Raw genomic sequence first — 24,514 nt, 5'->3', positions numbered from 1 at the left:
CTGTGCTGTTTGATTCCATGACTCTCTATTTGGATATCAAGCATAAAGGCATTTCTATTAAGTGAGATTAATTTCCTCCGGTGAAAATTCCTGCAGCTAACATGATAAGTGGGTACTACAATCAGTAGTACAAACACAATTAATACCCTGGTGATTTATAATTATGGTCATGAGAAATTAGCTTAAGTTACAATAAGCTGTATGGAGAAAGCTATCTTATTATTGTGCATGCCATCTGCATCCAATAAAATAAATGGGTATAATATGTAATAGCGCTATACAAGAGTTTTTATTATTGGGACAGTTAATTCTCTGTGGTTTGACCCAGTGTGCGTCCTTACCTGGTCAATATCTCAATCATTTGTAGCAAGCCCAGAGGTCACTATATTTCCACTTACTAGTTATGTTAGGTATCGTCATATGATTTTCTTAATTTTGGAATGTAGTTGGAGAAGCACTCATATTAAATTGAGCTTTAGACTATTAACTGCCAAACAGATTTATTAAAGGCAAAGTGGATGAGTGCACTGTAGCAATAACACACTATAGATTTATAGTAGCTTCATTTTCACTCCATGAAAGATAGAAAATAACAAAGTGTTGTGTCTGCCGTGCTAAGCTTCAGTGTGCTATGGACCTGACTCAAGGTTCCTGAGCTATTCTTATATGGTACAACAACAACAAATTGTATTTATATTGCACCTTTAACATAATAAAACATCCCAAAGTCCTTCACAGGAGCATTATAAAACAGAATTTGACAACAAGCGACATAAGCAGATATTAGGGTAGACGACCTAGTTTTAAGGAGCATCTTAAAGGAGGAAAGAGAGGCAGAGGCGGAAATGTTTAGCAAGGGAATTCCAGAGTTTAGGGACTTGGCAGCTGAAGACATGACCACTAATGGTGGAGTGATTAAAATCAGGGATGCTCAAGAGGCCAAAGTTAGAGGAACACAGAAATCTTGCGGGGGCGGTGGGGGGTGTGAAATGTGGAGCTGGAGGAGATTAAAGAGATAGGGCCATGGAGGGAATTGAAAACAAGGGTAAGACCTTTAAGACAAAGGTATTGCTTAACCAGGAGCCGATGTAGATCAGCAAGGACAGGGTAATGGGTGAAGGGGACTTGCTGTGTTAAAACACTGGCAGCAGAGTTTTGGATGACCTCAAATTTACAGAGGGTAAAATGAGGGAGGCTGGTCAGAAGTTGGAATAGTCAAGTCTAGAGGTAATAAAGGCATGGATGAGGGTTTCAGCAGTAGATGAACTGAAGGCAGAGGCAGGTGACATTACAGAGGTGGAAATAGGCCAGCATATGACATGTTATGTAAATAGGCTATCCAAGAGTGGGAGCAGCACAGCAGCAACGTCCACATATAGCACCTTTAACATAGTAAAAACATCCCAAGGCACTTCACAGTAGAGTTATCAGACAACATTTTGACAGTCAGTTGAGTCAGATTATTCAAAACATTAACCTGATGATCAGACATGCCCGATTTTCAGAAAAATCATTCAGTAATAATCAAGAGTTGGAACATAGGCTCTTGTAAATTTTAAGGTATCTTGGTAAGTGTGATCAAGCAGGCTGTGCCTGCTGTTGATCTCCATGGCATGGCTTTTTTCATGCAATATCAATAAAAGCATGGCATCCTGTGATTGGAGTGCTTCCAATGAAACCCAGCATTATATTCAGTCAGGCATTCTTATTTACGTCATCTTGGCCACTGTCTCAGCTTCCTCTGGTAATAGGAGTCTCTGCATTCACTAGTCCTCTGCCAAAGCAAGCTATGTTTACTTCGGGCTGTAGATATGGGAAGTAGGTGTCAGTAAATGAGAAAGCACATCACCGATGCCACCTGGCATGCCTAACATTGCCCGATTCCGCCTTGCCTCACATCATTTGCTGCTGCAACCCTCATTCATGCCTTTGTTACCGCTAGACTTGCCTATTGTTTGGCAGTTCTGGCCAGCCTCCCTCATTTTACCCTCCTTAAACTTGAGGTCATCCAAAACTCTGCTGCCCATGTCCTAATTTGCACCAAGTCCCATTCAACCATCACCCCTGTCTTTGCCCATCTACATTGGTTCCCTGTTAAATAACAACTCGATTTTAAAATTCTCACCCTTCAAATCCCTCCATGGCCTTGCCCATCTCCGTCTTTCAACACCTCCAGCCCTGCCACCCTCCAAGATATCTGACCTCCTCCAATTCTGGCCTCTTGAGTATCCTCTATTTTAATCGCTGCACCATTGATGGCCATGCCTTCGGTTGCCAAGGTCTTAAACTTCCTTCCCTAAATCACTCTGCCTCTTTCACCTTCTTTAAGAGAGTCCTTAAAACCTACCTCTTTAGCCAAGCTTTTGGTCATCTTCCCCAATATCTGCTTATGTGGCTCAGTGTCACATTTTGCTCGATGCGAAGCACCTTGGCATTATTTAGGTATAAGTATTTTTTTCACCAATATACTGAGTTGGAGGATTCCCACTTGTAAATCAGTGGCACGAATGGTGCTGGAAGAAACAAAGCAACAAACCAGTTATCACAAAAGTTCATGAAAACAAGAATTTTTTTTTTAAAAAACAGAAATGGAGGAAGCCAAGGTAGAATTGGCCTTAAAGCTACTGAATGAATCTTATTAGGCCTCTTATTGCCATTTCAGCTGAGCAACCAGGAAGCCTGGATGCCTGTTGTCTATAGAAGTCATTATAATCAAGTGCAATGCCAGCATAAAGACCAGAAAATGATACAGCAGGTGTTATGGTATAACTTTTCACAGCATTATAATTTAATTAGTTTTTGCTTCCACTTTTGCTTACCCCGCTCCACCACCTCCCTTCCCCCAAGGCCCACTGGAAACTCAAGTGCTGCACTGCATCTGCGAAGCTATTGAGTTGTGCCAGTTGAACATACAATTTTTCTATTTTTCCTGTTGGTGTTGTTATTGGCTGATAAAAAGCTGAACATTTAACATTTGTAATGCTGCCAATCAATCTGTTACTGACTGCTATGGGGAAACCACAGTGAGCTGCTAAACAAGTTTGACTTCTGTGTGGGGTACAGTTTCTTTCGCACTTAGCTAGTGTCAGTGCATAACGAAACTGTAGATGTAGTACAATAGGTATTAAATTCCATTGACAAATTACGAGGCCTCAAATATTAATGAGCTGTGTGTGAAGAAACCCTTTCTTAAGCTCTAACACCTGTTCCTGGGCACGACCTATTTGTAGCATTCCCAGATCTGGGTCAGATTTCAAACCCTGCTGCAGATTGTCCTGACAAGAGGAAACCAGAGTTCTGGCTTTGAATTCTTGGTTAACATCCAGTGGGATACTCACGTCTGGTGGGTGTGGGCTCCCTTCATCATACAGTGTGTGGGAACCCATAAAGCCCTTCTGTCATGCAATATTTGCTATCCTGTTGGTTGGTACAAAAAAGTTGCAGCCATGGAACAAGATGCCAATCTGTTAATTAGCCAATGAATTCTTCCACAACTACACGTTTCTCCAGGGAAAGACATGAAAACACCATCACCTTTTCCTGTTGTGGGTTTTGTAACTTTTTGTTAATATATCAGAATCATAAATCTAATTATAGGAATGTGCTTTTCAAAGTTTACTTATGTATAACTAGAGTATGAAAGGATAATAATGGAACTTGGAGACGATTACAGTGCAGCAATCTCAGAGGTTTCCAATGATGTTAAATTGCAAGTGAGACTCCAGTTATTAGCATATTTCCTTTAAATAACAAGTCACCCATTAGTACTTGTGTAAAATATCAACTCAGAAGATTTTTTCCAGATTTCCCCCAAATTGGCCTGGGTTTTTCCGAACATGTGAACATACGAATTAGGAACAGGAGTAGGCCACTCGGCCCTTTGAACCTTCTCTGCCGTTCAATAAGTTCATGGCTGAACTGATTACTCCACATTTCCACCTACCCCCGATAACCTTCCACCCCCTTGTTTATCAAGAATCTAACTATCTCTGCCTTAACAATATTCAAAGACTCTGCTTCCACCGCCTTTTGAGGAAGAGAATTCCAAAGACAACCCTCTGAGATAAAAAATTCTCATCATCTCTGTCTTAAATGGGTGACCCCTTATTTTTTAAACAGTGACCCCTGGTTCTAGATTCTCCCACAAGAGGGAAACATCCTTTCCACATCCACCCTGTCAAGACCTCTCAGGATCTTATATGTTTCAATCAAGTCGCCTCTTACTCTTCTAAATTCCAGCGGATACAAGCCCAGCCTGTCCAATCTTTCCTCATAAGACAGCCCGCCCATTCCAGGTATTAGTCCAGTAAACCTTCTCTGTACTGCCTCCAACACATTTACATCCTTCCTTAAATAAAGAGACTAGTACTGTACACAGTACTCCAGATGTGGTCTCACTAACGCCCTGCATAGCTGAAGCATAACCTTCCGACTTTTGTATTCAATTCCCCTCACGATAAACAATAACATTCTATTAGCTTTCCTAATTATGTGCTGTACCTGCATACTAACCTTTTGTGATTCATGCATTTGAACACCCAGATCCCTCTGCATCTCAGAGCTCTGCAGTCTCTCACCATTTAGATAATATGCTTCTTTTTTATTCTTCCTGTCAAAGTGGACAATTTCATACTTTCCCACATTATACTCCATTTGCCAGGTCTTTGCCTACTCACTTAATCTATTTATATCCCTTTGAAGCCTCCTTATGTCCTCTTCACAAGTTACTTTCCTACCTATCTTTGTGTCATCAGCAATTTAGCAACCATACCTTCGGTCCCTTCATCTAAGTCATTTATATAAATTGTAAAAAGTTGATGCCCCAACACAGATCCCTGTGGCACAACATTTGTTACATCTTGCCAACCAGAAAATTACCCATTTATGCCTACTCTCTGTTTCCTGTTAGCTAGCCAATCTGTCAGCAGATTTTTTTTTGTGTTTTTTTGTGTTTATGCCAAGGGATTGCCTGACTTTTAGGTGAGGTGGGGTGTGTATATCGCGTTGCACAAGATAGTGCAGTTGAATGAGACGCCCTGGATGCACCAGAGGGTCTTTTCCTGCACCTCATTGTTTGAATACATGGGGTGATTTTATTCAGTTGTTTAGTTTTATGTCTGCAGTGGGTGTCTGTGGAGCCAGTTGGTTTCCATGCTGCTAATGTCCAAGAGTATTCATACTGAAGAAGTGATAATAGTAATAAAATTTCTACAGATGCAGAGAAAACTATTCTCTTGGGAATTGGCTAAACATTGTTGGAAAATAAAGTAAAGTTGTCGTATCTTTTGTGATCTTTCAATTTAGCTGTGTTCAAATATAAAACTGCACCGTTTATAGGTTTGTTCGTTCACTGGCAATGAGAGATCTTCATTGTGGATTTGAAATATCAAATCGGAGACCCAGTTTGAGTTTCTGAAACAAATCAGAGTGAATATTCAGATCTAAACTAGCCAACCAGATTATATAGGCCTCGATATTAACCCCCTCCCCCCACCCCCACCATCAGCAGGGATAGAAAGAGATCAGGGGTATAAATCCTTAAAAATGCAAAGCGTGATCCCAATGTATTGAGCTGGAGTGCCACCATTTCTATGGCAGCAGGTAGTATGCTGTGTGACTGTCCCATTTTGTAGAGGCAGAACATTTCATTAACATATTTACATCAGGCTCCCACAATGCAATTGGGAGCCTGATTTAAATTTAACCGTTGCCGATCAGGTTTCTCTGGGCTCGGGAAACCTGGCAACAAAATGGCAGTGGAAATTGCCAACTCTAGGAGCAAAGTACCTTTTATAGGTCTCCTTGTTGTCCAGGAGGAGCAGATGCACTCCCCTGTGCTCTCAAGGAAGCCTTCAGCCTCCCTTTAATTGATCGAAGCCTCTCTATCCCCTGCTTCAATCGCTGACACACCCATTATCACCTCCCCAGAGCTCTGATTATTAGGGACTACCCCAAAGGATCCCCAGCTGTGACCTCCTGCCGCTGGTTCTCCCACCTGGCAGCTGACCAGTCTGTCAACTTGGCTGGCTATTGTGTGGAAAGTGGAATTAAAAATGATAACAAGGACTTGTTGTTAAAGCCGACAGGAGCTCTGCGTCCCCGGCCTTGTCAGGTTTTTCAACCATTGTGTTAAAGGGACCAATTTTCTTTTGCTCTGTATGTCAGACGGGTGGTGTGTAGGTGTACATGATACCCGTCTGATGATATTGGTAGGAAGCCCAATCTATTTTGGTGGTCAAGCCTCATTATAATATCAAGAGTGAATTATCAGCTTGATGCATGCAATCTAATGGCAGATTGGGAGGGCAAGAAATCTGACATCGCTGCCACGATTTAAAGTCTGCCTGTAATGTTGGGTCATGGCTCAACATTGGAACAGTTTCTGCATTATCGGAGAAGTTGACTGCAGCCAGGGACCCCAGATATGTGGATGGCGTCACAGAGGTACTGACAGAACAACTTACTAGTAGGAGGGAAATCCTTTTCTCACCTGGTGGCAGCAGTGTAGAGAAGGAAGGGAAATGCCACTGGTATTCCATGCAGCATATGGCAGCAAAGCTGCAAGAAATTTAATGACTTGACCAGAACTGCCTTTACTGTGTGCACAGCCCTGCATTACTGTACATCAGCCCTAGCACGACCACACTTTCCCTTCTCTGCTTTCTATGACTCTTGTACAAGAGCAGCTGCACACTTCCCTGCATCTGCTTCTGCTGCCACTTTTTTAATTTGTTTGTGGGATGTGGACACCGCTGATGAGGCCAACATTTATATCCTAGCTCTAATTGCCCTCGAGAAGATGGTGGTGAGCTGTCTTCTTGAACCACTGCAGTCCATGTGGTGTAGGTACACCCACAATGTAGTTAGGTAGGGAGCTCCAGGATTTTGACCCAGCAACGATGAAGCAACGGTGATATATTTCCAAGTCAGGATGCTGTGTGACTTGGAGGGGAACCTGCAGGTGGTGGCGTTCCCATTCGCCTGCTGCCCTTGTTCTTGTAGTTGGCAGATGATACGGGTTTGGAAGGTTCTGTCAAAGAAGCCTTGATGAATTGCTGCAGTACATCTTGTATATGTTACAAACCGCTGCCACTGTGTGCTGGTGGTGGCGTTTGTGAATGTTTAAGGTGATGGATGGGGTACAATCAAGCTGGCTGCTTTGTCCTGGATGGTGTTGAGATTCTTGCGTGTGTCATGCCCAGTAAAGAATTATATTCCTAACTTTTAAGATACAAACTTTATTCAATGTGGACTCCTTGAAATTAACTTTTCCTTTAAAAAAAGTGAACAATGTGCTGCAAAGATGGCCACCAAAGGTAATATGACCTGGTCTGTGTATTCAAAAACTGCCTCAGGTCTTGAAAGGACAAAAGGATACATTTTATACTAAAAGGTGTTAACTACATCCATCCTGAAACCATCAAGAGAAATTCCTGAATTGAATCAGTTCTTCTGAGACAAAGAAGATGTGAAGTAGCCACATCATAACAGAATGATACTCATCCAGATATAAATAGATAACCATGGATTCCACATCCTGGTTAATTGAATGGTCACACCAGGGGAGAAGGCCATGTGCCAAATAACAGAAATGATGATGTGATGAACCCTCTGGAGAGATAGGGAGAGATCAACAACATCACAAAAAGCAGTCCAGCCATTAACTGTGAAAAGAAGTCCAGACAGGCAAGGAAGGAGCCCTGCTGCTAATTTTACACTTCAGCTTACTGCAGCAGAGAACATAAAGTTACTGCCACCTCCAGCCTGAAGTCTTAACCACCAGAAACTACAACACCTCAACAAGTTCAAGACTACAAACACCCAGGCCTGCACCTTTAGAAGAGACTGTTCTTCTGAGAAGGATTCAACAGGTTTACCATAAACCACGAATACCTACCTCACTTTAAACCACTTACCCGTTTCTTGCTCTATCTATTCTTGTTTATGCGTGTGTGGGTAAATGTGTGCGTGAATGGTGTTGCAAACATTTCGGGAATTGTGTAAAAATAAATTGTTATCTTTTTTTTAACCTAGGAGAAAACTGATCATTTGTCTGCTTATTTGGACCTAAAAATACTCAGGGATAAACTCTTCATTTTAAACAAAACACGATTGAGTTCAGTTGGGAGGCAAACAGTGGGAAGCACCCATACCCCTTACCACCTATCCGTAACAAGTGTTGCTGGAGCTGCTCTCATCCAGGCAAGTGGAGAGTATTCCTTAACAGTTCTCGCTTGTGCCCTGTAGATGGTGGACATGCTTTGGGGAGTCAGGAGATGAGTTACTCACCGCAGAATTCTCTGCCTCTGACCCACTGTCGTGGCCATAGTATTTATGTGGCTGATCCAGTTCAGTTTCTGGTCAATGGTGACCCCCAGGATGTTGATGGTGGGGGATTCAGTGATAGTAATGCCATTGAATGTCAAGGGAAGGTGGTTAGACTCACTTATTGGAGATGCTCATTACCTGACACTTCTGTGGGCAAGTAATTTTATTTTATTTATTTTATTTAATTTAGAGATACAGCACTGAAACAGGCCCTTCGGCCCACCGAGTCTGTGCCGACTCTGTGCCGACCATCAACCACCCATTATACTAAAATAAAAGCAAAATACTGCGGATGCTGGAAATCTGAAACAAAAACAAGAAATGCTGGAGTCACTCAGCAGGTCTGGCAGCATCTGTGGAAAGAGAAGCAGAGTTAACGTTTCGGGTCAGTGACCCTTCTTCGGAACTGGTTATACTAGTTATACTGGTTATACCCATTATACTAATCCTACACTAATCCCATATTCCTACCACATCTCCACCTGTCCCTCTATTCCCCTACCACCCACCTAGACTAGGGGCAATTTATAATGGCCAATTTACCTATCAACCTGCAAGTCTTTTGGTGGTGGGAGGAAACCGGGGTACCCGGCAAAAACCCACGCAGACACAGGGAGAACTTGCAAACTCCACACAGGCAGTACCCAGAATTGAACCCAGGTCGCTGGAGCTGTGAGGCTGAGGTGCTAACCACTGCGCCACTGTGCTGCTCATATTCACACACTTATCAGCCCACGCCTGACTGTTGTCCAGGTCTTGCTGGATGCGGGCACAGACTGCTTCATTACCTGAGAAGTTGAACACTGCCCAATCTGCACACTCAGCACTTGACACTGCCCTCACAACCACAACCTACTTTTCCTCATACCTGCTATTTCCTCCCAGCACAAATACCAGCCTTTGATGTATTACACAATTTTCCAATCCTGCAACTGGACAAGCATCAACCCCACTCAAATTCTACAAGATGGAACAGAATGCAGATGGGAAGATCTGGAAAGCCAGTCAACTGTGCAAGTGCTCATGCCAATATAGGAGGCTGCTATTAATGTCACTGGCAGAGGGAATGGGTGCAGTGGTGCTTGCAAACAGAGGTCAGAGGGCATTTGGACATATCCTTTTGTTTCCTTAGACTAAACTCTCTCCCTTGCTCTGTTTCTCTCTCCACAGATGCTGCCAGACCTGCTGTATATTTCCAGCATTTTCTGTTTTTATTTCAGATATCCAGCATCTACAGTATTTTGCTTTTCTCTCTCCCTTACTGATTCCGCATAACAACCCAGTGGTATTTAGCATTGCCACTCATCTGCTACTGCTTACCCTTTCCCCTGTCCCCACCTCCCTTTCCAGTTCTCTCCAAAGTCCCTTACCATCCTGCAATAGTGGAGGTAGGGAGCCTGCTAGAAGAAGCAGTGTCTCTCATTTTGACCCTTAATGAGCTCGGTAATTAGCATTCCCCTGAACTATATAATAATGAGTTAAAGGCAGCTGCACTGGGTGAATCACTATGAACAAGCAAGTGGCAGCTGGTGTGGGTAGAAAAGAGGCCCCAGATGCAGCTTCTGGCAGGGCAACCTTACATCTCACTTCTGCTACAGTGGATAAATATGAAGACCTTGTTGGCCTAGTCTAGAAAAGAAGGGTGCTTGCTGTGATGTGTGAACTCCAGAAAGCATTGGACTGTCTGCCAAAGAGATTCCACAGATGTGTGGAGGAGTCAGTGGTCAGTTTGTGCAGGGTTCTCTTGGGTAGCATGGCACTCTGCAGTCACCCGTGGAGCATGTGGATAGCTTGACGAAGACAGCAGCTTACCCTTCTTATGGGAACCTTTGGTACAAGCTGTAGTATCTCTCAAGGGTGCTCAAACAGGCTCTGGGCTTTACCATCTTCCCCCACTTGGTCAGCCTGGGATACTATACCGATGTTATTGGTATGGAACTGACACAGGTTTGCCTCCCTGCTCCGCAATCACCCCCTCAACTAATGTCCATTCTGGTGCCAGGAAGCTAGCTGGGCTGCTGGCTGTGACATCCGCCGAGGTGCTGCAGTCTGTGGCCAGGCTGTCTCAGGCTCAAGTTCCTAGAGGTCACCAATCAAGATCAAGACCAAGGTTACCAACTCAATCTTGGTATGAGGTGATTGAATACCTCGATCAAACAGGACGCTTATATGCAAGAACAATTATTATGATTCCAATCCAATACATAATTAAAGCAGGGTTCAGGAGGCTAGCTCGCCCCCACGTACTTCAAGATTAACTTTCAGATTGACATGTAGACAGTGTCAAATTTCAGTGTCTGAAGGAAAAATGATCATTCCAAACATTCCTCTTTACATTAGTATCAGTGTTCAGATGCTTGTCAGATGTAGCAGTTGCTCTGTCACACATATCTGCATGTCTAACTATACCTAGGTGATGAAATGATCTAAACTGCCACACAAAAGATCTAAGGATCCTCCCACTTTCCTATGAGCTTGGCATTTCTAGTAAATTTGCAACAGTTTCGACTGCAACCTAATCAGGATTGGATATTAAGTGTCCATTTTCACACATCCTTCTGGATAGTCTCCTTTTGAACTATTCGATCCACTATACCAAGAGATAAACTTTGAATCATCATGGAAATCAGCTAACAGATATTTTTAATTCAAAGATAACAGCCATCTTCATATTTTTGTAAGATTATTGCAATTGGATCTTTTTTTCAAAGTAGTCTCCCAAATAGTCTCTCCTATCCTGGTAGGCATTTAGTGACTGGGCTTCGACATTCAGGTCGGTTCCCCTCAAGGTTCAGGTCAGACTTTCTTTGACAATCTCTCAAGTTTGTGACAATAAATCTTTCAGAGAGATTTGACACATATCTCTAAAGGTAGGTGCCTAAGAGTCTATATAGACTTCACTGGACTCCAAATAGCAGATAAGGAGGTTAGAACTGTAAGCTGTTCAGCAATTAGCTGTTACCTAATTTATGTAATGGAAGTTGATTGCATATGGAGCTTTAATTTTTACTTTAAGACTTGTACATGTTAATGAAAATGAGATTGTATATGATTTATATATTTGGCTGCTTGATTTGGATGTGTTTCAGGAAGTTAACTTCAAAGTATGACAACATTGTATAAGATAAAATAGGAGCTTTGTGGGTTGTAAGTGTTCTGTTGAGCATTGATCACCCTTCCTGTGCCGTCTTCCTGTGTTGTGCACGACTCTGTTTAGACATCATAGTTAAGGAGTGACTGCCGTGAAGATGCTTTTGAAGCTGCAAAACATAATCTTAAACAAAAAGGAACATTTAGGGATTGGACAACCAATCTGTAGAAGATTCTGAGGTGCGTATCTTAAAGCAAATTTTATAGCAGCATTTTTTTTTTGCCTGACTTATTGTGATAGTAACTTGAAGTGGTGCAAATGGAAATGAAGAAATATTTGTGTTGAGCAACTGGTTTTGAAATAAAACTGTAAATACCAGTAAAAAGCAAAATATTGCAAATGCTTGGAATCTATAACAAAACTGGAAATAGACAAGTTCAGTCAGTATCTATGGGCTGAATTTCCTCAGCCCATTGGTGATGAGCTGGGAGGTGGGAGAGCTGGCAATATGGTGGGAGAAGGCGTCGGGAGGGGAGCCAACCGCCATGGCATATTGCCAGTGATGGCAATTAAAGGCCACTTTGTTTCAGTCTTCCTTAGATTCAGGAGTGGTGCCAGAGAACTGAAGAATTGCAAACATTATACCCTGGTTCAAAAAAGGGTGTAAAGATAAGCCCAGCATTTACAGGCCAGTCAATTTAACTTCGGTGGTGGGGAAACTTCTAGAAAAAATAATTCGGGACAAAATCAATAGTCACATGGACAAACGCGGGTTAATTAAAGAAAGTCAGCATGGATTTCTTAAGGGAAAATCATGTTTAACTAACTTGCTGGAGTTTTTTGAGGAGGTAGCAGAGAGGGTTAATGAGGGCAGTGCTGTTGATGTGGTGTACATGAGCTTTCAACAGGCATTTGATACAGTGCCACACAACAGACTTGTGAGCAAACTTGTAGCTTTTGGAATAAAAGGGACAGTAGCAAAATTGGCTGAGTGACAGGAAACTAAGAGTAGTGGTTAATGGATGTTTTTCGGGCTGGAGGAAGGTTTGTAGTGGAGTTCCCCAGGGATCATTGTTGTGACCCCTGCTTTTCCTGATATATATTAATGACCTAGACCTTGGTGTACAGGGCACAATTTCAAAGCTTGCAGATGATACGAAACTTGGAAGCATTGTGAACTGTGAGGAGGATAGTGTAGAACTTCAAAAGGACGTAGACAAGTTGGTGGAATGGGCAGACAGGTGGCAGATGACGTTCAATGCAGAGAAATGTGAAGTGATTCAACTCGGTAGGAAGAACATGGAGAGACAATATAAAATAAAGGGTACAATTCTAAAGGAGCAGAGGGACCTAAGTGTATATGTGCATAAACCATTGAAGGTGACAGGACAGGTTGAAAGAGTGGTTAATAAAGCATACAGTATCCTGAGCTTTATTAATAGGCGCATAGAGTACGAGCAAGGAAGTTATGTTGAACTTGTATCAGACACTAGTTTGCCCTCAGCTGGAGTATTGCATTCAGTTCTGGGTGCTGCACTTTAGGAAAGGCATGAGGGCATTGGAGAGAGTACAGAAAAGATTGACGAGAATGGTTCCAGGGATGAGGAATTACAGTTATGAAGATAGATTGAAGAAATTAGGACTGTTTTCCTTGCAGAAGAGAAGGCTGAGAGGTGATTTGATAGAGGTATTCAAAATCATGAGGGATCTGGACAGAGTAGATAGAGAGAAACTGTTCCCACTCGTGAAAGGATCGAGAACAAGAGGGCACAGATTTAAAGTATTTGGTAAGAGAAGCAAAAGTGACATGAGGAAAAACTTTTTCACACAGCGAGTGGTTAAAGTCTGGAATGCGCTGCCTGAGAATGTGGTGGAGGCAGGTTCAATTAAAGTATTCAAAAGGGAATTAGACAGTTATATGAAAAGGAGAAATGTGCAGGGTTATGAGGAGAAGGCAGGGGAATTGCTCTTTCAGAGAGCCAGTGCGGACACGATGGGCCAAATGGCCTCCTTCTGCACTGTAACGATTCTGTGATTCTCTCATTCCTGCCAGTACACCACTTGTGGTCTAACCAAGGTTAGTTTGTATTTCTATCCTTCTAGCAGTGAACCCCAGTGCTTTGGGTTTTTTAAATTTTAAAATGGCTTTATCATGCATTACTACTTTTCGTGATTTGTGCATCTGTACCCCCAGAACCCTCTGCTCCTCTATTTAGACACTTATTTTCTAAGCAGTATGTGGTCTCCTGAATCTTCCAACCAAAAATTTACAGCCTCACACTTATTTATATTGAAGATCATTTGCCAATTCATACCCATTCTGCATGTTCATTAACATCTTTTGTTTTGTCACAGTCCTTCTCTGTATTAACTGTACCCTCCAATTTGGTGTCATCTGCAAATTTTGAATCTGCTGTAGTCCTAGTTAGCCATCAGCTTTTGCAGTATGTCACAACCTTTCACCCCCCCAAAAAAATCACTAGAGTTATGGCTGACTCAATTCACCACACACATCAAAGCAACAGTAGCATTTCAAGGGGAGACAGAATATATTAGTCTGAGTCATTACGGTACAGAAGGAGGCCATTTGGTCCATCTGTAGAGCAATCCAGACAGTACCATTCCCCTGTAGCCCTGCAGGTTTATTTCTCTCAAGTGCTTATCCAATTTTCTTTTGCAGTCATTGATTGTCTCTGCTTCACCAAATTCGTAGGCAGCGAGTTCCAGGTCAGTACCACTCGCTGCGTAAAAATTATTTTCCTCACATCCCCCCATATCTCTTGCACAAAACCTTAAACCTGTGTCCCCTAGTCTTTGTGTCATCAGCTAATGGGAACACCTTTTCTTTGTCTACCCTATCTAAACCTTTCATAATCTGTACACATCTATCAGATCTCCCGTCAACCTCCTTTGCTCCAAGGCGAACAACCTCAGCTTCACCAACCTAACTTTTTAGCTAAAATCCCTCACCCTTGGAACCATTCTTGTAAATCTCCTCTGCAATCTCTCAAAGGGTGAACTGAACACAGTACTTGAGGTGTGGCCTAACAAGAACTTTATAAAGGTCAGCATAACTTATCTGTTGTTGTACTCAATGTCTCTATTTATGAAGCCCAAGATGCTTTGCTTACTACTGTCTCAATATGACCTACCATCTTCAAAGATCTATGCACAAGAACTTCCAAGTCCCTCTGTCCCTGCACATTCTTTAGAACTCTGCCATTAAGTCTGTATTGCTTCTCCCTATCCCTTCTGCCAAAACGCATCACCTGACACTTCTCTGTATTAAATTCCATCTGCCACTTGTCTAGCCATTCTGCTAGCCTATCTATGTCCTGTTGCAGTCTATTGATATCATCCTCACTGTTAATCACACCTCCAAGTTTGGTATCATCGGCAAATTTTGAAATTTTACTCTGTATTCCAATATCCAAGTTATTCATATATATGAAAAAAGCAGTGGTCCTAGCACTGACCCTTGGGAAACACCACTGTTTACCATCCTCCAGTCTGAAAAACTATCATTTGTCATGTCTCACTGTTTTCTGTCCCGAAGCCAATTTTTTATCCAAGCTGACACTGACCCTCCTATTCCATGAACCTCAGTTTTGTTAATCAGCTTTGTATGTAATACTTTGTCAAATATTTTCTGAAAATCTATATATACAACATCCACTGCATTCCTCTCATCAACCTTCGCTATTACTTCATCAAAAAAATTCAATTAGATTAGTCAAACACCATCTGCCTTTTACAAATCCATCCTGGCTCTCCTTAATTAACTGAAACCTCTCCAAGTGCCTGTTGATTTTTATCCCTTTAATATTGTTTCTAAAACCTTACTCACCATTGATGTTAAACTGACTGGCCTGCAGCAACCTGGAATGTCCTTACACCCTTTCTTGAATAAGGGTGTTATGTTTGCCACTTTCCAATCCTCTGGCACCTCCCCCGTATCTAGGGAAGATTGTAAGCACTTCCATTATCTCCACCCCCAACTTCCTTTAGCAACTGGGATGCAAGCCATCCAGACCAGACGACTTATCCACGCTAAGCATAGCCAGCCTTTCCAGTACATCCTGCCTGTTAATTTTCACCCCATCCGTTATCGCTACCATCTTCACTTCTACTGATATTTTGTCAGCATCCTCTTCCTTAATAAATACCGATACAAAGTACTCGTAAAGTTTTCGAGCCTTGCCCTGCGTCTCTAAGCATATATCACCTTCTTTGTTTGTAATAGGCTCTACCCCGTCTCTTACTACCCACTTACTATTTAAATGCCGGTGAAAGATTTTTGGGTTCTCTTTTATGTTAACTGCCATTCTATTCTCATATTCTCTCTATGCCAGTCTTATTTTCCTCTTAACTTCCCCTCTCAACCTACTATGTGGCCTTTCGCTTGAAGAATTCACCTGACATACATCACACTCTTTTTTTTGTTTTATCATATTCTCTTTCTCTCTCATCACCCAAGGTGCCCTCACTTTGGTCCCCTTATCTTTTATTTCTTGTTGGGATATATCTAACCTGTACCTGACACATCTGCTCCTTAAAGATCACCCATTGTTCAGTTACATTTTTTTCTATCAATCTTTGGTTCCATTTTACCCTGGCTAGATCCCCTCTCATCCAATTGAAGTTAGCCCTCTTCCAATTTAGAAGTTCTAATTTAGCATGCTCCTTGCTCTCTCCATTACTAATCTAAACCTTATGATATGATGATCACTCTTACCCAAGTATTCTCCCACAGACACTTGGTTTACCTCATTCCCCAGCACCAGATCCAGCGCTGCCTCATTCCTAGTTGGACTGAAAACATGCAGGTCAAGGAAGTTCTTCTGAACACAGACTGAATTTTTGTTTAGATGAAGAGGCAGAACCGGAGGTAGGTAGGTCACCTGTCATGGCTTTCCAGCATGGTCCCTCCTCCTAATGATTTTGGAAGAGGTGTTGGAATCTATATACCAGCAACCCGACCGAACGTGGCGGTTCAGCAATTGATCATGCAAACAAGCCACTTAACAAGCCACGTTAAAGGGCAGAAACAGATTTTTGTTCAGAGACAGAGGAACTACAAAGGATCGCAACCACGTCCCTGAGTAGGAAATGGCATCACAGCAGGGAGGCAGTCATGGAGACGGGCCCATTTATTTTCGCTGTATAAAAGCCTCAGAGAGCTATTCATGCAGTGACACACAGTGTCAGCTGAGTGTGCAGAGGTCATATAGAATTAGCTCTGTAGTTGCTGGACATATTGGGCGTGGAGAGTGACCCAACAGGGTAAGTGTGGCCTAGCAGGGGGCTCCAGGCTGCCGTGATAGTTCTTCTGGAGGCCAGGAAGGTAGAATTGGGGCTGACCTACTTAGAGCAGGAGACGAGTAGCGGAGGAGCAGCCGATTCCACAGCAGATACAGGCTATTGGTTCAGTGGCACGCAGAGGTGTTGCATGAGGGGCAGGGAGGGAAACAAAGGAGATGCCCTCCACATAGGGTATACTGACAGCGCATCAGCTTTCTGAAGCTGACAGAGTATCAGTGTTGCCGAAGATTGCGCCTGTCAAGGCAGGTGCAAACAGAATGCTGTGGCATGGTGGAAGGCCATCTCACTCCTTGTCAGGCGCATTGGCCAATAGCTGTTAAAATTACCGAGGCACTGAACTGCTTAACCTCTGGTCCTTTTAAGGGTAGAGGCAGACCTCACCAATTGACTGCCCATCATAGCATATGGGAGGTTACAGATGCCCTGTTTGAGAGGGCATCAGATTACATTATGTTCACCACTGATGGGATCCTACAGACACAGAGGGAAGTGGGATTTACCTCTGTCACTGGACCTGCTCAGGTGAAGGGGGTTGTCAACTTCCCATATTGCCATCAAGGCAGCAGCGGGCCAGGGGCTTTCATGAACAGGAAGGTATTCCACTCTCTCAATGTGCGACTGGTGTGCATGTTACATTTTCTTGTTGTTTTCTGGTTCCCAGATGTCGGAAATAATCACACTTTAAACTTTGACAGGCTTGAGCTTTTCATTTATTTGTTCAGCCACCATGCTGCCTGCTGTAGGACTGTTAAAACTAGTTTTTGTTACATATCCCATGACTTTCCAGTGCAGCGGTGAATGTTTCCCCACTGGAACACTTACACATAACAACTAGTTCCTAGCTAATTAATTCCTAGCACTTAACAGATAGTATAACAATATATAACTGTGCGACCATCAAAAGTGTTTCCTGCAGGTGTGTGCATGGTATTCTGGAAGCTGCCATGGTTCCTTCATCTTTAGGCAATCACAGGTGCCGCGGCTGTTCATGCGACTTGAGGGAATATGTGGATGGCTGCTAGGGGACAAGGGCAATCCATTGAACAATTGGCTGTTGACACCTCTAGGCAGTCCTTTGATGGTGGTACAGAGTTGCTACAATCATGCCACATCAACACAAGGGCCACCATAGAATAGGTCATTGGACTGCTCGAGATCTGGTGCCTTGACTGGTTGGGTGGAGGGTACCCTCCAGTACTCTCCCTCAGTGGTTTCTCGAATTGTAGTGGTTGGCTATGCTCTTCATAACATGGCCCTCCAGAGAGGTGTGGACCCCGATGAAGGAGAAGCAGAGGGCTAGCACGCCTCCTCAAGAGAAGGAGGAGGAGGAAGAAATCGTGAAGCAGGGCCTTGCAAGGTCCTCCAATGGTCTGGCTGAGGCCCCATAATATCGAGCAGGATGGAAGGAAGGCTTGGGCTGCATTAATTCAGGCACGTTTCACTTATACTGGAAGACAAGTGACTCAGAAACCTATCATTCTCAAAGGGAGGAAGTGAATCCAAGAAGCACAGGAAGCATAGAGTTTCCATTGTTCCTCACATTGCCTGGAAGACATGTCTCCAAGTGTCACACTAGCTCAACTAACACACCCAGATGCATCTTTCCCCTTACAACATCATTCATGTGCCTTAATATCATCAATCATTAGAATCACACAAGTCTGGGTCCAATCATTCACCTTTTCAGTACATTGAGTAATTTCAACCAATCACAACCATAACATAAGTCACCCAAGTGAGCCACAAAATGAGACTACTGATGCAACACCCTCCATTCTTGGCTGTTCCTACAGGCTGCTCCCCCTGTGACTGAGGATGAGGTGGAGCCAGACTGCTTGTGTGTGTGGATGTAACTGAGATACCTGTGGCGGTTGGTCTCATTGCCACAGTGCCAGTGCATGCACTGTAACAGGCTGCCCCTTCTGCATTGATGCAGGGGCAGCCGAAGCCACAAGGCCTTCCCACATTGATGATTGGAGGGGCCAAAGGGGCTGTAGATGCTGTCCTTTGAGGGGAGGCCCTCACCACCTCATCGCTGCCTGCCTGAGCCCTTTCATTTGGTGTTGGAATGTCAGAGGGAAACACTAGTTGGGACACACATGGCATCCACTCCATACATCTTTGTACCATCAGTGCCACTGACCAGTCAATGCTACAAAATGTGGCATACATTCTGTACCTGTCAGCATGCTGCTGCTGCATCCACTCAGCGTGTTGCTGCATATGACTCTCCATGAGGTTGGCCACTATCTCTCTGGATGAGCTCATGACTCGTATGCATGAGACATAACAGAGCACATGTCATGGATGGACTCCTCCATTCTCTATGCAAACCTCTGTGAACCATGACATTTGGGCACACATCTCTCGCTGATGCAGCAGGAAGACCTATCTTGTGTGTGGCACCCAAGGCTCTGCATCTCTGCCCAGCTGAGCAAGGCTATGTCTGTCCTCCATCCTGTAAGATTAGATAAGATAGTGGGGGTTTAATGCCCCCTTCTAAGGCAGGAACAGACTGGACAGCAAAAGCTATTTTGTGAATTGACTTTATTCAGATAAAAGGTAAGGACAAATTTATTAAGTTTCAGATAAACCATAGTCACAAACTCAGGCAGTAATTAACAGTCTAACACAGATACTACCCGTACTCGGATTGGACGGTAGAGCACATGACTGGTTTCAGTTGCAGATTTTGGTCTTCAAGCTTTTTGGTCAGTCTCTCTCTCTCTCTCTTATTGTTTGAAAATTCTTTGCGTACAGGGACACAGACATCTTTTATCTTGACTGCTTTCCAATTAAGTCTCCCTTCCCTCAATTATATTTAGCTTTGCGTTAAGGGATGTCTTTCTTAACCAACCAAGGTTCATTCTTTGGCTGTTTTTTTCCAAAATATACTTTATTCATAAAAATCTGTGGAAAAATACATGACAAAACAGTTCCAAACAGCACCAAGTCGAAAAATACAAACAGTGCAAAGGAGATCAGTTTCCTTCAATGCAGGAGTGAGTTGCCTCATAACCCTTCCATTTCATTTTTCATGCCATATACATTTTACAGCAAACAAAGATTTTCCGGATACAGTTCAAGGGGTTTCCCATGGATCCAGCCCCTCAGTTCAGCTTGGTGGGGGGACCTTACACAGTGGTCTTTCCCCATTGAGCCTTTGCTGCCCCAAGCTTTAGTGCGTCCCTCAGCATCTAGTCCTGGACCTTGGAATGTGCCAGTCTGCAACATTCGGTCTTGGACAACTCTTTTCGCTGGAAGACCAGCAAGTTTCGGGCAGACCAAAGAGCATCTTTCACCGAATTGATCATCCTCCAGCAGCAGTTGATGTTTATCTCGGTGTGCATCCCTGGGAACAGCCCGTAGAGCACAGACTGCTGTGTTACAGAGCTGCTTGGGATGACCCTCGACAAAAACCACTGCATCTCTTTCCACACCTGTTTTGCAAAGACACATTCTAGAAGGAGGTGGGCAACCGTCTCTTCCCCACCACAGCCACCTCGAGGGCATTGTGCGGAGGGGGTGAGACTCTGGGCGTGCAGGAAGGATCTGACGGGGAGGGCTCTTCTCACCACCAGCCAAGCTACATCTTGGTACTTGTTTGAAAGTTCGGGTGATGAGGCATTCCACCAAATGACTTTGGCAGTCTGTTCCAGGAACCATCGAACAGGATCCACCATCTCCTTTTCCCGTAGGGCCTTGAGGACATTCCGTGCAGACCACTGCCTGATGGATTGGTGGTCAAAGGTGTTTTTCCGCAGAAACTTATCCACGAAGGATAGGTAGTACGGCACAGTCTTCATTCTTTGGCTGTTGCTAACCTTTTTGATTTACATAGGTAATACTCCTTTGTGATGGCTACCTTATCTCAATGCTTTTACATTTCGTGGTCACTATCTCAGTGGATGAGCTTATGCACTCATGATGGTTATTTCATTTCATTACAAGACAAATCTACGTTTTGTTCACACAGAAACTGTTTTCACTCTGCTCTCAAGGTCTCACCCTTTTACTGCAAGTAAGCATTTTAAAACTTGCCATAATCTCCCAGAATCCCTCTACCTTGACATCTTGTCTCTCCTGTGCCCTATTGCCTAAGTTTTCCCACTTTACCATTCTACAAAGAAGGGTTCTAATAAAGTTAAACATTAGTTTATAATAATGTCAGTTGTTCGTTTATAATAGCTAGATTTTAACAATTAGTATTCTGGTTAGTAACTTTTTAGTAACCTAATAATCTTATAATCCTCTCGAGGGGGACTCCCCACAGTTAATTCTGCTTCCCTCAGTGAAGTGTTGGTCACCCTCTGCCACCCATTCTTAAAGTGCGCGAGGCTCCACCGAGCTGAGTGTATTTGTGCTGGTGGAGGGTGTTCTTGACTGATGTGATGGTGCTGACTTTGTTGCTTCTTCCTCCGATGAAGACAACGGCGCTCGTTCCTGCCATGGCTCCCCCTCCTCAACTGGCCCTGCAGGAGACATAAGAAGCTCATTAGGAAAATGTGCCTGTTTCATCAGCTGTTTCTGCAGAGATGCAGCATTCCATTACATCTTATTGATAGGAATGGAGGAAACCAAGGATGAGGGAAGTCCATCCCCTTCACCTGGAGATGGTAAGATTAGTTCACCCTCTTTTGGACAGACCCCCATCTTGCCATTACCGACCACCTGATGGGTTGCCACCCTGACAATGTCAGGACCTCCTCCATTGAAGTTAGAACAGCAACACCACCTGACTGACTCCTTTTCCTGGAGTTTTGAGCTGACTTGTTCTGCAAGGTCAAGACCAAGATAGTTAAGATCATGTTACCCTTCCTCACCACTTCCAGTAGCTCAGACAGGTGCGATTTCACTGCCTTCCATGCTCCCTCCTCCACAAGTGATAGCAGTGTGATAGTTGCCACCGGCCCCATAATGTTCTGGGACACACATGTATTTTAATGATCCGGAGCACTGTGTACCCTCAAGTTGATCAGCTTGTGGATGAGTTGGTCAATACACAACTGGCATCATGGCATGTGGGTGTGGCACTGCACTCACCTTGCCAGCCCTCAAAAGGTCATTGAAGCACTTGTGGCACTTTACCCACATCCTGCTTATTTCACATGCCAACTCCAGCCATACCCACTTCATCTGTCTGGCTGGTCTCCTCCTGCTGTTCTCTGTGAAAGGTATGCTCCCCTATTCAGCCACTGCCTGCAGGAGAGCCTCAAGGGAGGCATTTGAAAAACATGGGGCTGCCCTCAGTCGCCAAATTCCCTGATGTTAGTACTCTGTAGAACTGGACTCTGTGCGACTTATTAATCATGTGTAACTGAGGGAAGATGCCCTAAAACAATATAGAGTTTTGATGTACATGAACAACATGAAGTACAAGTGATGCCATGTAAGCAGTGATTAAGTTTATTGAGCAGGAAAACATGCAGGTCACTAAAAGTATTTGTACAAATAATTCTAAAGTTGTAATTTTGAAAATAATGTTAATTATCAAAAATATATAATGCACTATCAACCCCAAAACTGAAATGATGTGAATGTCTGAGCATTCAAATCCTGAATATGCTTACTGGGCATCTTCTCTCAATTAGATGTATTTACTAATACTACTGTAGCTTTGCTGTGTGTGGTGAATTGAGACAGCCATAAATCTAATGAATTGTTTGTGGTCAAAGGCAGTGACATACTAAAATATGTTCTTTTTGAAAAGTTAACTGTGACTGCAAATGATTCAAAGTAGAGAGGCCCTTTTAAAGGAGCGTTTACCAGATTTCCTTCCTTTGTGGTGCAGTAATACTTTATTGTGACAGTTTTTGGAAGCCATTGAGGATCTGTAATATAACAAAAGCAGCATACTAAGTGAGATGTAATAGAATGAGGGTTTAAAGGCACAGTTTCATATTCCAAAATCAAAAATGTTATTAGCCAGACTCTTGAACTGAGCAGTTAACAAGCAAAAATAATGAAAGTCAAAATGGTAAATCTTCTGACTCAAAGCTCCAATATATAAGGTAGAATATGAAAGAACCCTGTTAAATGCAAGTTCTTTCTTTCTACTCCAATGACCTTTAAATGACACAGGGGGTTAAATAGGGCCATGTAGCACCAATTTCAGGCACTGTACATCCTCCTTACGCTCCAAAATGGTGGGTAGGAAGTGCGCACACACTGACTGGAACTGCGCCAACAGCCATATTGGGAAAGGACAAACAAGAGGCATCCTTTACACATTCCTGAAGTCGGATCGGTTTATTTGCATATGCAAATGTAAATTGGGGTCCAATTGCTGCTTCCATCCCTGCTGCAACATTGGTTTGCCAAGTCAGCCAGTTCTGGCCACCTCAGAGAGCACCAACTCTAAATATTGCATAAGTAAGAATAGTTAAGTACTTACCGTAATTGCCACCACTTCCAGTAATGAGATCCCAATCCAACATCCAGGCCTCCCCGATCTCCCTCCTGACCCCAACCTCCAGGCCCCTTGGCCCTTGATCCCATCCTGACTTGAAACAAGACTGTAGCATAAACAGCAGATATGAAATCCTGAGGCCTGGGATCTCCTACCCAGACCCCAAATCTGCTTACCTGTAAGCCAATGCACTAATAACAACTACCCAAATTTGGAGGACTTACCTGATGCTGCCTTTTACCACAATGCCAAATTCATAAGGTCCTAGGTCCAATATCTGGGGCTCCCTGGACTTCACCATTTGTGCAGGGGATTGGGGGAGGAACATGGTGTGGGTAGGTGGGGAGTAATGCTGTGCGGGGGTGGGGGTGTGGGGGAAGAACTAAAAAAAGTGGCCATTCCTGGTTAACCCCCAGAGCTTGACTGACCTGATTGGCACAATATTCCTATGACAGGAATATCACTCATATCCTGACTGGCAAATGACAAGTGTTCTCTTCATAGAGTCTTTATTAAATTTTGATGATTCAACTGTTCTTGAAAATAGTCAACAAGGTATATTTTTCAATGAGGTATACATTGTAGAATTAATTCTGCGAAATATATTTCAGAACAAGTTTCTGAGTCTAAACTGTGATGAGAAATCTGGGATGGATATACTTGCTTTAGCCTGAAAAATGTTGACAAAGCTCTGAAAGAAATACTCTAGCTACATGCTTTGCAGGAAGATAAAGAATCAAAAGCTGGGATAACAGAACAAACATAGTTTCCATTTTGTTTCTGTCTTTTTATTACTGTCCTTTTTAATGTTGTAAAAGGGCAATTTAATACATTTATGGCATTGATCATCAGCTAAATTACTCAGACAACAATCTTTGTTTGCAATGCCATGAATGGAAATAGCCTTATGTTAAATCTTGCTGGCACCCTTAGCCATTGGTAACACAAGTAGTTTTAAGCTACTATCTATGAGATGATCTGAGCACAAACACATGAGAAACTAAAGTGTTAACAGAAACATCTGTTCAAATCATGCTTCGGAACAGAAAAGTGATTTGCCATTCACTCCTACATTAGCCTTTTATTAAAATTTAAAGGCCAAGTGGCAAGGTGATATCTTGTGTGCCACTCCAATACAATGCAGAGTTATAGGATATTAGTTATTTGAATGAATCTCAACTGGGCTGTGCAAAGGGAGATTGCTGAATGGAGGTGAGGGGGAAATTTGATCAGTGCTATGTGAAACTAGGACACCCATGGCAATGGAGAAAGTCAGATCTGCCAATGTTCCCAGTTCATTTGCTCAGGAGTCCAGTGGACTAATAAACTTACTTCATAAGTCATTGCAAGTTTTCTCTTCTGCA

General features: G+C 43.2%; 1 protein-coding gene across 5 annotated transcripts in view; it reads left to right on the top strand.

The window, feature by feature from the left end:
* The window catches only part of LOC137369088 (multiple C2 and transmembrane domain-containing protein 1-like), an 834,541-nt gene that overhangs the window by 229,445 nt on the left and 580,582 nt on the right, over positions 1-24,514 (top strand). Inside the window, exons 1-2 of one of the 5 annotated variants that reach the window (XM_068029713.1) lie at positions 11,506-11,658; positions 14,100-14,146. The exons of 3 other annotated variants lie outside the window; for them this stretch is intronic. The gene's annotated coding sequence lies outside the window, so the exon portion shown is untranslated. Of the gene's footprint in view, positions 1-11,505; positions 11,659-14,099; positions 14,147-24,514 lie in introns of those variants that run through there. One more of the 5 variants, XM_068029711.1, reaches the window with a different exon arrangement.

Source organism: Heterodontus francisci, chromosome 4 (assembly GCF_036365525.1).
Source record: "Heterodontus francisci isolate sHetFra1 chromosome 4, sHetFra1.hap1, whole genome shotgun sequence".
Classification (NCBI taxonomy): Eukaryota; Metazoa; Chordata; class Chondrichthyes; order Heterodontiformes; family Heterodontidae; genus Heterodontus; species Heterodontus francisci.
This window is presented reverse-complemented; position numbering and strand designations above follow the sequence as displayed.